This window comes from Rattus norvegicus, chromosome 9 (assembly GCF_021556685.1).
Source record: "Rattus norvegicus strain SHRSP/BbbUtx chromosome 9, alternate assembly SHRSP_T2T, whole genome shotgun sequence".
NCBI lineage: Eukaryota > Metazoa > Chordata > Mammalia > Rodentia > Muridae > Rattus > Rattus norvegicus.
Window position 1 is genome coordinate 115,081,755 of NC_141542.1, and position 15,009 is coordinate 115,096,763.

Below are 15,009 nucleotides of genomic sequence, written 5' to 3' on the forward strand. Positions count from 1 at the left end.
TAAAATTAAAGATTTCTTTCCATCCATTGTGAGTAAACAACAGCAAAAGCACAGCATAGTGATAAAAATATTGGTTTTGTAATAAGATATACCCTACCTTACACGATAAATTGTATTGATACTAAAGTTTGTAAATATGACTAGACTATTCTTTTACTAGAATATTAACTACTTGAAAGAAGAGACTTGGGCATCTTTAGTAGGCAACCAAAATGACACAGTTCTATAAAAATAATGTCCCAGTAGATGTTTAATAAGCAATGGTTAAATGAAGCTCAGGATTATTTAACTAATTTTATTATTTACATATTTTCTTCAACAAAGACATTAATCTCTTCAGTCTAATTTAAGTAAGTTGCTATTTTTTGAACTTTAAAATCATGAGTTAATGTTTTTCTTAATAAATTAGTGCATTGTTTTATAGAGTTATTCATTTTTCTTGAAAAAAAGTTTTTTCACATAATATATCCTGAGTGCGTTTTTTTTTCCCTCTCCTTCCACTCCTCTCCGTTCCTTCCCACCTCCCATCCCATCAGGATCTACTCCCTTTCTGTCTCTTATTCAAAAGTCAACAGGATTCTAGGGGGCAAAATATAATGAAATAAATACAATAATACAATAAAAAACAAAACCTGTAACACTGGAATTGCAAAAAAAAAAAAAAAAAAAAAAAAAAAGAAACAAGCAGCAGGAAACCAGCCCAGGAGAAGGCACAAGAATCGGAGTCTTCTTTACCCACCCAAGAACCCCGTAAGAACACTAAACCGGAAGTCATGATATATATGCAGTGGACTGGAATAGATCCATGTAGGTTCTTTGCATGTTGCTTCAGTCTCTGTGAGCGTATATGAGTTTTGATCATATGCCTTTAGAAGGCTTTGTTTTCTTGATGTCCTCCGTCCCTTCTGGCTTTTGTATTCTTTCCGTTTCCGCTTCTGCTGGGTTCCCTGAACACTGAAGAAGGGGTTTGACAGAGGCATTCCTTTTAGATGTGTCTTTTAGGGTCTCTCATTCTCTGCATACTGTCTGGCTGTGGGTAGCTCTATTTTTTCCATTGGTTGCAGAAGATAGCTCCTTTAGGGTTACTCTTTTTTTTAACATTTTAATATCATATCTCATTAGTTGTTTTGAGAATGTATGTATTTATATCAAATTCCATTCTGACTCCTGCACCTAACTCCTTCCTATCCCCTACCACCTCCAAAATAAGTGTGTCTGATTTTTTTTTAATACTCAAGGTACAATTTGGAGTATCTTTAGATTAAATAAATTCTTTAGAGTTTATTGTTTCCTTTTCTGTACCATTTAGCATTTTTAAAGTGTTTCAAATTCATTATTTTTATAGTAGTGTTTTTTTATTGGATAGTTTTATTTACATTTCAAATATTATTCCTTTTCCCCAAATTCATTATTAAAAACAGAAAAGCCACTCTACTGAATTAGTAAAGGTTACTCTTACTAATCACGTCTTTATTTCCAAGATTATCAGTGTTCTTTCTTTCAGAAATCCCTCCTGCATTGGAGCTAAATATTCTTTAATTTATTTATTTATTCACTTTCAACCTAATATCAGCCCTTCCTCTCCTCCCATTATCCCTTCACACAAGTCCTCCCCTCATTCTATCTGCCCATTCTCAGAAAGCCTTCCTCTGGGTGTTATCCCCAAACACTGGACCCTTACCCCCTATTCCCCACCCTGACCCCACTACTGCTATGTTAGTAAATAAGCTTAATTCTTAAGTGTGTTCTAAATGCATGTCCATCCACAGGTAAATGTAATTCTCACCCTTCATCAACGAAACTTACTTTTGTAGCAGATGGAGATCACAATAGATATCTAGAATGGGTCAAAATGTAGAGGTCAGCTGAGTATTGGGTGCCCATCTCCAATTGGTACACTTATAACACAAGACCTATACCTAAAGGTAAGGGGACATTTCGCATTGTATACCATTTATTCTGCTCATATCCCCAATGTATTTCTCCCATTAATTTTTCTCGTTCCTAATTCTTTTCTCCTCATAGTTCATTTCTTTTGACAACTTTAAAAAATTAGAGAAAAGAACTCTGGTATAAGGATTCTGAATGGACAAGTCTCTTTATCTGGATTCTAGACTTACATTTTCTTACATTTACAGTATGTTATCAGTGGCATTAGCATGAAAGTTTACATTTTGTATTATGTATATCAAATTTATTTTATTTTGCCATTCACATAGTGTGTGAAATCCTCCCCCTGTTTACATCTTGCTGTACACTTTGTCCTTTGACTCTGTCATATATTTTCAGACATCCCAGTATAGGACCCACCTTCTATGGACGCAATGTAAGTATCTTAAAACATTGATCTACAGTACTGTGTTAATGCCCTATGTCAGATCAGCACTTAACATTGTCATAATCCACTAACCTTTATATGAAATACCTTTTCCCTCATACTGTATTATTTCCTAAAGGTTAAATGATAATGATTTCAACAAATAGCTAGGTGAAAGTCCTTCTGGAAGATAGAGTACACACGACTTCAAAGGCAGTACCGGACAGCAAAGGGTAAAACTCGAGCTCTGACTCCTTCAATTTGTCAAGTTGTTTACTTAGATGGTTAGGCTATAGCAGCTTTGTTGATCACAATTTTTTTCCTGAGGCAGCTTAAAAAATTAGTATATTAATGGAGTTAATCCAGGAGAATTGAGACAATACAGAATTTGATACTGTAAGCAACAAAATGATCAATAAATTCATTTCCTTTTAAATACAATCTAAATCTACCAATGCTGTAATTCATGCTGTTTTAGTTGTAGGAACTTTAATCCTTTCCTAGTTTTTAGCAGTTTTAAGGTGGGACACTCTTTCCATTGTCTACATGTAAGTAGTGAGACTCGCAAGGTAAACTGAGGAAGAACAGTATCTCGTTACTATTGAGGCTTATACCGTCAAAACTCGCGGCTCATGACAACTGTCTCATTTGTATTTGAAATTCAACTTTGGGCTGTTTCTAATAATTGTTTGATTTGCCTACAAAACAGTTGTGTTTTATATTGAATTTATTACATTATTATATGCATTTTAGAATCATGTGCTTTATAAATAGTATCTAAAATAACTATATACAGTCTTTTTTGCATTTTAAATTGTCTTTTTTCTGTTAATTGTTACAAATAGGTGTCATTTTGAGAGTGTCTTTATACATGTCCTTGAAACAAAATGTTAAAGAGATTTAGATTAGGATCACTCGTAGGTTGGCTCAGAAGGTGAGAAGTTTCTCTAAGTTTCCATCTCGTCTTCTGGACGCAGTTCCAGCACCGCTGGCGACAAGGCAGCCAAGGCCATGGCGTTTAGTAAAAAATCTAGCCCAAGAGGATAAAATGCACTAGTGAGAAAGCCCTCACCTTTGGTATAGAGTTTGAAAAAAAAATTAAGTCTTCAGGTACACATACGGAGAATGATTCTGAGGAGCTGGCAAATCAAACAGACCATCACCAAGGCCTTGGAAGCTTAGACACAAGTGTCTTTCACAGTGCGCCTTTGGAGAGAAGTATCCAGTCGTGTACACGCACGGCAACCAGTAGAAGGTGACTGCATCCTTTTCCGAGGGAGATTTTTAGCTCGGACGAAGGAAGGAGCTAAACTCTGAAATCTGTTGCCAGATTCCGGCTTTGTGACTTAAGACCGTGGATCCAGCACAGATGTGATGAGGAGCGAAGGCCGAGATCAGCACCACTCGGGACATCTGCTGCTGAGTTAAACAAAGAGCGGCCTATGGTCATACGATGGAGAATCATCCCTGTGACGGACATTTGCAGGATGACCTCAAAGCGAGGTTTTGCTCTCAATGTGAAAGAATAAGACAGTTGCTACCCAAGGTACTAAGTGCAAGTCTCTTACGTTTCCGGATCTTGTTGTCAGTGGTGGGGCTAGAAATACAGGTTTTGATGACTCAGACTGAAGGATAGGACCAATGGTAAAGTAACCTATGGTATAAAGTATTTGAGGTTACCGCATGTATCTCCATGTTTCATATAAACTATTGCAACAACTCTTATCACCCTCTCCCGTGTGTAAAGTGAATTAAATCAGGATTCCAAGGAGTGCTGGCAGTGTGGGAGAGCGCAGGAGAGTACTCAGCATCAGTTTAGTGCTCTTAGTTTTACTTAACTTGATGTATATACGGACAGGAAGAGTCTGAACAATGAGTGGGGATAAATTGGCTCATTAGTCTGATAAGAATACATGCAGTATCTTTGGTATTTGCCAAGTCTTCTCTGGCCTAAAGTTGAGCTGTCTTTTCTGGCCTGAAACTCCTCTCTGACTTTTTTCTTCTCTGAACACTTGTTCTAACAATGGCTGTGGGACACAGGACAAAGATACTGGTTTATAAAAATTAGGCCAGGCCTTGTTTTTTTTTTTTGTTTGTTTTTTTTTTTTTTGGTTCTTTTTTTTTTTTTCGGAGCTGGGGACCGAACCCAGGGCCTTGCGCTTCCTAGGTAAGCGCTCTACCACTGAGCTAAATCCCCAGCCCCTTGTTTTGTTTTTTTAATTTACACTTTATATTTCAAATTTGGGAAATGCCAAGTGATATAATCATGTGGGAGCCCTGGTATTTGAGGAGTGGTGGCTGTAGTCCTTTCTTGGAAGGTGGGACCCAAACCCCATTCAGTCAGTAGTACCTCAGCTCACCTCAAGAGAGAGGATTGGGTCCCCAGAATGTCTCCAGCCTGCTTTGAGCCTCTAGCTAAGTTCTTCCCAGTAGACAATTTTAGAGTCAAAAAAAAGAAAAAAAAGAAAAAAAGATGTCCAAAGTCTAAAGTGAGCTCGAACCCTGGCTATTTCTAGTTCCAGGGGTTCTTGCAACATGGGCAGGGGTACCCTGATACTAAAGAGTAAGTCACTCTCGGTGCAGGACACCGAGGCCTTGCTGTTGGCCTGTGGCTGGTCATAATATACCTGTGACTGAGGTTACACCTGAGTCGACAACACTCTGACCCAAGGTCACCGCAAAAACCTGGCTGGACAACACCAGCGGGTTTACATAACACTACTTCATTTACTGTTGTATCATCTTTGAGACAGGTTTCTCATGCTCCTGTATTTTCAAAAAGCCTAGAGGCTGACACCCAGCGACAGTAACCTACTGTTCTTGCCAACAGGGTCAGAGCCCCAAAGCCACTAGTGCAAGCAGCCTTCATGGGGACCCAGCCTCTCCTAAGGGCCTTGAGGCCAACCCAGTGCCCCATTCTTCTGTTCTATTATCAAACAGCTCTTCCTATGAGGCCCATGTCACTCTTGTCAGGGCCAGAACATGAAGCTGTTCTTTACTTTGGGGTTGGGGTGATGATAATTTAAGTGACTGCTTCAATAAAAACTCTTAAGCTGCTATAAAAAAGAAAAAGAAAGAATCTATGCAGTTCAAATTAATGACATAAAAATAAAAGTAGCTCTTTTTTTCTCTGTGTTGTTTTATGGTACATGGACAGTTCTACACAGATAGAATCAGCTCTCTCAATCATATCAGGGTAGAGGAAAAATATCCCCCAAAAAATTGAATCTTGTGCTACAATTACAAGAGAAGCAAGAAGCATGCTGGGGAAAACTAGTATCAAAAACACCAATTAGAAAATAGGGAATAACACTCGAAATGTATATAAGAAATACTCAAGTTAATAATAAAAAAAATAAAAATAAAAAAATTAAAAAAAGAAAATAGGATGATAAAACGTTATAGAGAAGAAAATACTTTGGTTGGTTGGAGTTGACAAAGTTTATGATTAGGTAGTTCAACCCAGCATTTGTGCAAAAAAATCAACCAGAAAGTCTATGAATTCAAAGTCATGGAATTAACTTAAAGTGTTCGCTTAACCAAGGCAAAGTTAACATGAGACTATAGAATGATCTTTGCCTCCCTTATAGTTTTGGGTGTGTGTGGCAAGGCACACATCTTTCTAAATTGTACCTCAATCATTTTATTACTATCCCAGATATTTCTCTGGTACATATTGTCAGAATAAAGTTGTCCATTCTTCTTGAGGCAACCTCTGCTCCTATTTCTATGGCCATACATTTATTTTGTCTATTATTGATTTTCATATAGCTTAGGAAAACATTTCCACTTAAAAAATGATGTTTTAGTAACCCATTCATGCTGCTCCTTCCCACCCATCAGGAATAGTTTAGTGTATGTGTCCATTATTTGAACATCAATTTTGAGAAAGAGCCAAATTTGGGATATGTCCAATTATCTTTCTGGTCTCGTTTAGGATAATATGAACCTCCTTAAATAAAACCTTACACCATCATAGTCATTTTGTGACAAAACATTTGATTGTGTTGAAGCACAAACACACATTAATGTACAGATTTATTACCACCACCACCACCATCACCACCACCACCACCACCACCACCACCACCACCACCACCACCATCATCATCATCATCATCATCATCATCATCATCATCATCATCACAGAATTCCTGTTCATATGTTTATGGCCACCCCAAAGTCTAATTTTTGAGTTGCTTGTGTTGCTAACCTTCAGTTGTTGCTGTTAGTGCTTTTTTCCTCTGACTGTTATTTTGGTTGGTTGATTGGTTGATTTGTCGGTTTGATTGTATGTCAGGAAATTCACCAATGCATGAAGGAAGAGGTCGAGTGACCATTATCTGTTGAACTTTAATTAGTCGTTCTGAAACTTCAGCCAAAAGCAAATGTTCTCTTTTCTAGAGAAGTCACGGTTTTTATGGGCTTTTGTATCTGGTTAAATGAGAACTAATTCTATCACTGCAGACAGAATTATCTTTTTGTATCTTTTGGTTTTGGAGCTCTGTCCAAGTTAAGCAAGAGAAAATGAAAGCTATGGCTTTAAACTTTGCTTCAGTTATTAAAGTACAATCTCTCTGGTCACAATCTTTTCAGACCGTCTTGGGATGCTGAGTTATGGATGTATTCAGAAAGCTAATTGTCTTGGAAAAACGTGCTTTCGTTTTAGCCTCACTCACAAGCTGCACCAGATATTGGAGTCTACTGAGTGGAAAGAAAACGTTTGACTCCTTTCTCCGTGATTCCATTCTTCTTACAGTGCTGCTTTCACTGACCTAACTGGTTTCTTATAGGAATTAGTTTCTGATTTGTTAGCTCTCTCCAGGGCATCCTAATGGCATTTTATCTCCTAGATCATAAATCTCAGATTTGTAGTTATTTCTTATGAGTTCCTTGGTGGCCTGCATGAACTAAACAGTGCTTGCTTCTCAGAGATCTGGACAATAGTTATAAAGGGGTCTTTCTCTAATTTTATCCAATAGATTTCCCAAGCCTTTCCTCCATTTTCATAACCAGGTAGCTATAATTGCTTCTAGAGTCTCGATTGCTATATCACATAATATGGCTCTTTGCTTTCTCTGATCGCATCCTTTTTAACTAGTATTTAAATTAAGGTCCTTGTTTAAACACCTAACTTATATTTTCCTTAGTTTGATCAATGCAGTCTTAAAAGTATGCCGATCTTTGATCGAATGAAGCACGGCACACTCCCACTCATGGCTTACACTGAAGAACAGCGGAAGTAAATGCTAGAAATCCTTACCTCCTAAGCCACGCAGAAGTCCGAATCCCCTTTATGTTGTGAGATTCAATTCATTTTGCAGTGAGTGCTATCCACTTTAGGCTAAAATACTGAAAGTCAAATGAAGTCATAGTCTTTACTCAAGTGCCTCTCTTATTATGATCTCATGTTGTACCCATATGATGCTCCCCTTGTTTAATACCACATGAGGAGAAGGACCACACATCCAGAGGGGGGTTCTTCGGGATCGTTACAGATTATCGATTTAAAGGGGAAAATGATTACCCTGAAATAGTGGTTACACAATGATACAATTATCCCAACCCTGAAAACCAGAAGCAGACAACACCATTTTCCTGTTTCTCGTTAGCACTCGGGCTCCTGCTTGGTCTACAGGACAACTTTGGTTCCATTATTAAATAGGCCAAGTTCAGCAAACTCTGGTTTCTAATCATGAAGTACTTAAGTAAATTCTAAAATTTATAAATAAATCAACCCTTAGCATTGATCTAACCAGCTTTTACAGCAAATGCTTTGCCTGGTGCTTCTATATGTAACAGAGAGAAGGCAGTGAACCAAAGGAGAGAAACCATGTAACCTTATGCATTGCATGACTACAGAGGAGAAAATGATTCAAAATCATGCCAATTACTGTGCAAGTGATAGTCCAGTAAGATTGAAAAATCACTGAGCCAACTAATCTGATGACTACCTAATTTTGATGTCTCCATCCAAGGAAGTAGGTTCAACTATCTATTTGGAGAGTTTAGCAAAATAATGTTGAAATCTATCAGAGAAATTATGCTGGCAAAAATCCATTTTTACTGCTCCAAATACCATTCTAGAAAGTTGACTCCTAGGTATATTTAACAAGTTGAAAACCTTTATAAATTTTTGCTTTCCAAATTAAAATTAAAGAACATCCTCATTCCTTTTGCACTATCATTTCAATCTTATTAGAAGTCACTGCTGATGGCTCAGCCCTAACAGCAGATATGCAGCTCAACAACACACAAAAGATAAAAGTTCAACTTTTCACTGCAATACCAAGTACCACTCTTTATAAATATGAGACAGGGAGCAAAGAAACACAGTGATATTACCACAGAAGCAACCACTGAAAAAATAGACAATACATGCATAAAAGTATAATAAATATAATTTTAAAAACAGAATACACTGGAATGTTAAAGTCGTGGCAGTGTAGACCAAATGGTAATGAGTTCTATATGCAATCTTAATTAAATATTTTTATATTAAAGTTTGCATGCATACGTTCCATTTTGCATGTCATCTATTATTATTATTATTATTATTATTATTATTATTATTATTATTACAGCAAATGACTTAAAACTTCAAGTAACACTTAGAGTGTACCGTCTTCTTTTGTAAGCTTCTTGCTAGGCATACAGTGAGTATACTCACCAGGACTTGGCAGTGACCCACTGACCGAACATTCAGAACATGAGGCGGCGGCCGTCCAGCTCTGTTTGCTTGCCTTTGGTTGAGCAATCTGTTCCTGCAGTGACTTCCACATGGCATACATGTTGGAAGGTCAAGCTCTTCTTGGTCCAGGGATTTAGAATCTAAATTACATATTAGAAAAACACCAAACCTGGAGCCTTTGGAGGAATGTGAGACATAACCATATTTAGACAATATTATGCTTAAGTAATCAACTCCTATTGTAGCCGAAACAATCAAACCAACAAATAAATGAACATGAGAAAAAAAGATATTAATTACCTTGGGGGTATATATTTACCTATATATCTAGAAGTGTCAATGCTATGAGACTATCATAAGATATGGTAGTATGCAAGTAGTTTGACTATTAGGCATGATTATTAACTGTAGCATTAGTAGGAAGGGTTGTGTGTGAGTGTGCATGTGCGTGTGTGTGTTTAAATGTGTATGTATAAATGATGAATTTAGCTTGCACACGACCTAAGTAGGCTTGGTATACAGGAAGGCAGCAACCGTGCGTGAGTTGAGAAGGAGCACATCCATACTCTCTGAAGCATCTGACACTTGCTCAGGGTCTGGTTTGCCAGCGGTAGCTGGGACTTGCCAAGGAGCCAGATGCTCTCATGGCTTTTCATCATAGAATAATTTCTCTCCAAAGAACAAAAGCTTGCAAATGCAAGGATAACATTATTTTTCCTATGCACGCTAAACATTTTTATTCTCTTTTTATTATGATAAAATGAGCATAAGTGCTAAAACAAGTGCTTTTCAGATATTAAACCTATAAGTGTTAAATAATTAATGTTTTATATCCCACTCAAGCGTTGGTACTAACTAAAGAAGTTTAAAGAAATGACCCTTGAGCCCGGTACATTCTCTGTGTCCACAGTCTTGACAAACTATAATGGTAATTGAGAAGAAACCATATATTTTCTTCAGAGAAAGAGAAGGAAGCTCCATAAATTATGTATTAGGAAAACTTCTGTCTCCACCCTGAGCAGCAGGGATTGGGGTGACGTATTTTGCACAGTTGAGATGGGATTGAGCTAAACATTGCTTGGCCACAGTTCCCTGCATGAAAGACTCGAGGTTGAAAACTGGAGCCTTAGTATTTCCTAGATATGAAAATGATTTAAATTTACTGTGGCTGTGTCAATGAGACTTGAAGAGACTGGGGCAGCTGGGGTGTCACTGAAGTGTCTGTCATTGCTAAAGAAGGGTTTTGCCTCTGTTGACCAGCTCCATTCTTGAAGCAGTCCATACAGTGTCAGGCTTTCCAAAACCGTGCAGTGTAGACCTTTACTCACTCCCTCCCCTCTCTCCCTTTGCCCCCTCCTGCTACCTCTCCTCAACTCCCTTCCTCCCTCTCTCTCTCTCTCTCTGTCTCTCTCTCTCTCTGTCTCTCTCCCTTTTTCCTCTCCCTCGTTCCTTCTCTCTCCCTCTCTCTGTATATTCTTGTATTCTTCTTTTCTCCATTATAATACACACATACACACACACATAAAAATGTATTTATACATTTCTCTTACATGTTTAAAAAGTTTAATAAATTTGTAATTAAATTGCCACTTCCTTTCCAAGAAATTCGTCATCATTATCGTCATCATCTTTATCAATCATCATAACATCAGATTTAGCAATACAGATGTAAATTTGACAATAAAATTAGTACAAAGTCGAAATTAAAGGGCACAGACATTATATTTGGTTCCAGGTAAAAATATAGGTCACTGGGATGGCAGAATGGAGGGGAAATCATATGATTAAAAAAATGATGCAAATTTGCGTTTTCTACCAACATGTCAGAAGAATTCTTCCGTATAAATTACATAGTTACAGAGGGAATAGTGAAGGAACCATGTCAGAAGATTGGTCAGTAGGCACAAATCCTTCTTCATATTTTTTCAGCCAATGTTCTTGCTTTTTAATAACAACTTTTGGGGTTGTAATTTGATAGCAAACTGTTTTAATTCTAAGTTAGCTGAAGTACAATGAAAAATGTACATACATTTGAGTATGTGAGTTCTTTTGTAATAAGTTGGATAACATAAGATATTTTAAAGTGACATAAAGCTATTACCAAAAATATATTGAGTCAAAAGAATCTGCCACCTTGAAAATGAATAAAACAAAGTACATAAATACTAATAATATCATAGTCAATCCAGCTTATATTTAATTATGTTCATGAACTCTGTGTGAGGTTGATTTAATAACATCTGAATCCAGTCAATTCTTATATTTTTATATTCTCTCAATATAAAATATTTATTTTTCTTATTTATTAAAACATCCCATAAATTTTGAAAAATGAAAAGAATCTTATAACAAGTAATAAAGAACTAAGGATTATATTTATTATTATTTGGGGACCTGTTGTTTCATTTTTATAAGCCTATATCTATATTCTGGTACCTGGCTTATCGTTTTTTTTCAATAACGATATTTTCCCTCTTTTTATTTACTTTACTTAATTGTGTGGTGTGTGTGTGTGTGTGTGTGTGTGTGTGTGTGTGTGTGCGCGCGCGCGCGCATACTTCATGGCTTTTATATATACACGTGGAGTCCAGAAGAAATTTTGAAGGATTTGATTTTCTCCTTGTATTGCGTGAGCCCAGGAATTGAAATAACATCATCAGCTATGGCTGGATGTGACTTTATACACTGAGACATCATGTGAGAATAAAAAATTCAGATATGAAAACTTTAACTAAGAGCAATTTCTTTACGATGAAAGTGGGGAGACCAGAGATCCAGGGAATAAAGAACGGGAGCTGAGATTAGGGGATAAGGCAACAGTGATGGCCAACAAGCAATTTTGTGCTAAATAAGAAAAACAACGTCTTTCAAATGATTTCCAATAATATTCTGTTATACTCAGAGATCAGACCCAAGCCCAGGCATCATCAGAGAGGCTTGATCCAGCAACTAATGGGAGCAGACGGAGATACTCACAGCCAACATAAGTAAGCTCAGGCAGCCCTGTAAAAGACAGAAAGGAAGGACTGTAAGAACCAGAGGAATCCGGGATACCAAGAGAACATGGCTCACAGAATCAACTAACCCGGGCTCATAGAAGCACACAGATTGAAGCAATAATCACAGAGCCTGTCTGGGTCAGCATTAGGTCGTTTGCACATATATTATGGTTGTAGAGCTTGGTGTTCTTGTGAGACTCCTAACAGTGGGAGCAGAGGCTGCCCCTGACAATTTTGCCTGCGCTTGGGATCTCCTTCCTCCTACTGAGTGGCCTTGTCAGAAACTTGATCAGGTTTCTGCCTGATTGTAGTGTAACTTGCTAGACTATGTTTGGTGATATAACTGGGAGGCCTACGCTTTTCTGCAGAGAAACATAGGAGAAGTGGATATGGAGGAAAGAGGGAGGTTGGAGAGAACAAGGAGGAATGGCGGGAGGGGAAAATATGGTAGAGATGTAATAATGTATGACAGAAAAACACACAAAGGAAAACCAGAATAAACTTGGAGGCTCTTTTGTTTGCTGAGCTTCCAGAAGGGAACCAACAGTAGCCAGAACCCAGCTCTGCACTGTTTCTAAGCAAAGTCCAAGTAGAATCTTCTAGATTCATTACTCATCTGTGAGAGGGCCAAACACAGTTTTAAACCACCATAGCAAAGGCTTTATATTTTGTACAGTCACAGCTTCCAGCTCATAGTCACCAGCAAATCACATTAGCAAGGAAGCGATGTTGTCAGCATCCATAGACGAGTAAATATTTGTTATTGTGGTTTGCTTGTTTACCTTTTATTTCAGAGTCCTAATTAGTGTGCTGTGTCTTCACATAGGACTCCACACACATGGGTTAGAATAGCTTACTACCGTAATATAGATGCCAACATACCCACGGTGGTTTACACATTTCATTTACAACTTTGTGCTTCACCGTTGTGAAAGTCAGCTGATTTATTCACACCAGAAGATTCTCGTGCCAATTAAACACTGCTTTTCACAGCTGTGGTTATGTACACTGCCTGAACATAGAGTAAATCACTTGGGTTGAACAACAGGCTTTTCAACAAATCTTATACATTTATTTATTTATTTATTTATTTATTTATTCATTAGTTAATTAATTAATTCATTCATTCATCTACTGCCTTTTAAAAAAATAACAAGTTTCTTTATTTGCTTGTTTTATACAATCCAAGACTTTAATTTTTTTTTATTAACTTGAGTATTTCTTATTTACATTTCGATTGTTATCCCCTTTCCTGGTTTCCGGACCAACATCCCCCTAACCCCTTCCCTCCCCTTCGATATGGGTGTTCCCCTCCCCATCATCTCCCCCATTACCGTCCTCCCCCCAACAATCATGTTCACTGGGAGGACTTTAATATTTTTAATAATCATTTTGTTCATTTACATTTCAAATGATACCCCCATTCCCAGTCATCCCTCCACTAACCTTCCTATCCCATTCCCCTTCCCCCATCCCCTTTTCCTCTATTAGGGTTCTCCTCTACCCACTTACCCATTCCCATCTCACCCCTGTAGCCTCCCCCTACACTGGGGCATCAAGCCTCCCTCCACTCGCCTTGATGCCTGACAAGGCCATCTTCTGCTACATAAGTAGCTGGAGCTATGGATCCCTCCACGTGTACTCTTCAGTTCGTGGTTTAGTCCCTGGGAGCTCTGGGTGGTCCAGTTAGTTGATATTGTTCTTCTTGTGGGGTTGTAATCCATATCAGCTCCTTCAGTCCTTCCCCTGATTCTTCCACTGGGATCCACAGGCTCAGTCTGACGCTTGGCTGTATCTGGATCAGTATTGGTCAGTGCTGGTAGAAGCTCTAATGGAACAGCATGCTGACCCCTGTCAGCAAGCGCTTCTTGGCATCAGCAATAGTGTGGGGTTTTGGTGTCTGTAAATGGGTTGGATACCTAGGTGGGGTGGTCTCTGGATAGCCTATCCTTCACTCTCTGTTCCATTTTTTTTCTTTTCTTTTTTTCGGAGCTGGGGACCGAACCCAGGGCCTTGCGCTTGCTAGTCAAGTGCTCTACCACTGAGCTAAATCCCCAAACCCCTCTGTTCCATTTTTGTCCCTGTCTTTTAATCCAAGACTTTATACATGCATATTACTAGTTAACTGGACTACACAGCCCTCTATATCTTATTAGCAAAATGCAAAATATCTTTAGTTTGTGCAAGTGTAATAAGCAATATTGTCCAGGACATTCTTCATATAGATAGAACATCAAAGTCTTTATATTTTTCTTCTTAATATGAATTAATTTCATTATTTAATTATAATAGTTGTAAGTGTATAGCTCATTTATTTGGAAGTTCATGAAGTTTTCTTTTTTCTTTTTGTTTTGTTTTTGATGTTTTCAAACAAATATAGATCTTTTATATAGTTTTAAGTGTTATAGCATCAAATGTTCAAATGTCTCCAGATAACTTCCATTTCCTTTACTGAAACTTATTTTCATTCCATAATTTATAAAGAAAAAATTCAGGTTGCAAATGATGAACTTTAAATAATCATTTTTCCTGTATCTTCCATATTTCCTGTTTGAATTTAAATCACATTTAAAAAGTCCAAATTTTAAAGCCAGAGCAGCTGTTCAACAGATCTTTAGGCTAGCCAACAGGCTAGCTTGCTCTCCATAGGTTTGTGTAGCAAATAACTACAGAGTTGTTTCTGCATAAATATGTTCATGGCCAACTACAAAGTTTACATGTGTAAACTAATATTGATGATAAGGTATCAGAATGTACATTTCTGATATAGATGAATAAATAAAGTTAACCCTGAAAGTCCTGAAGAGCTTGAATATTTTTTTTTCATCTAGGTAGATTAAGATTTGACTTGAATTAGTCATCATTAACATTTTTCTCAGTATGTCCTTACCCAATTCCTCTGAGGCAAATATAATTTTCTTTCTTCAAACCTTTGAGTCTAACTGGCATGACGTAATTCCCATAATCACTTCAGTATAAACAACTAACTCAGTTTGAATATA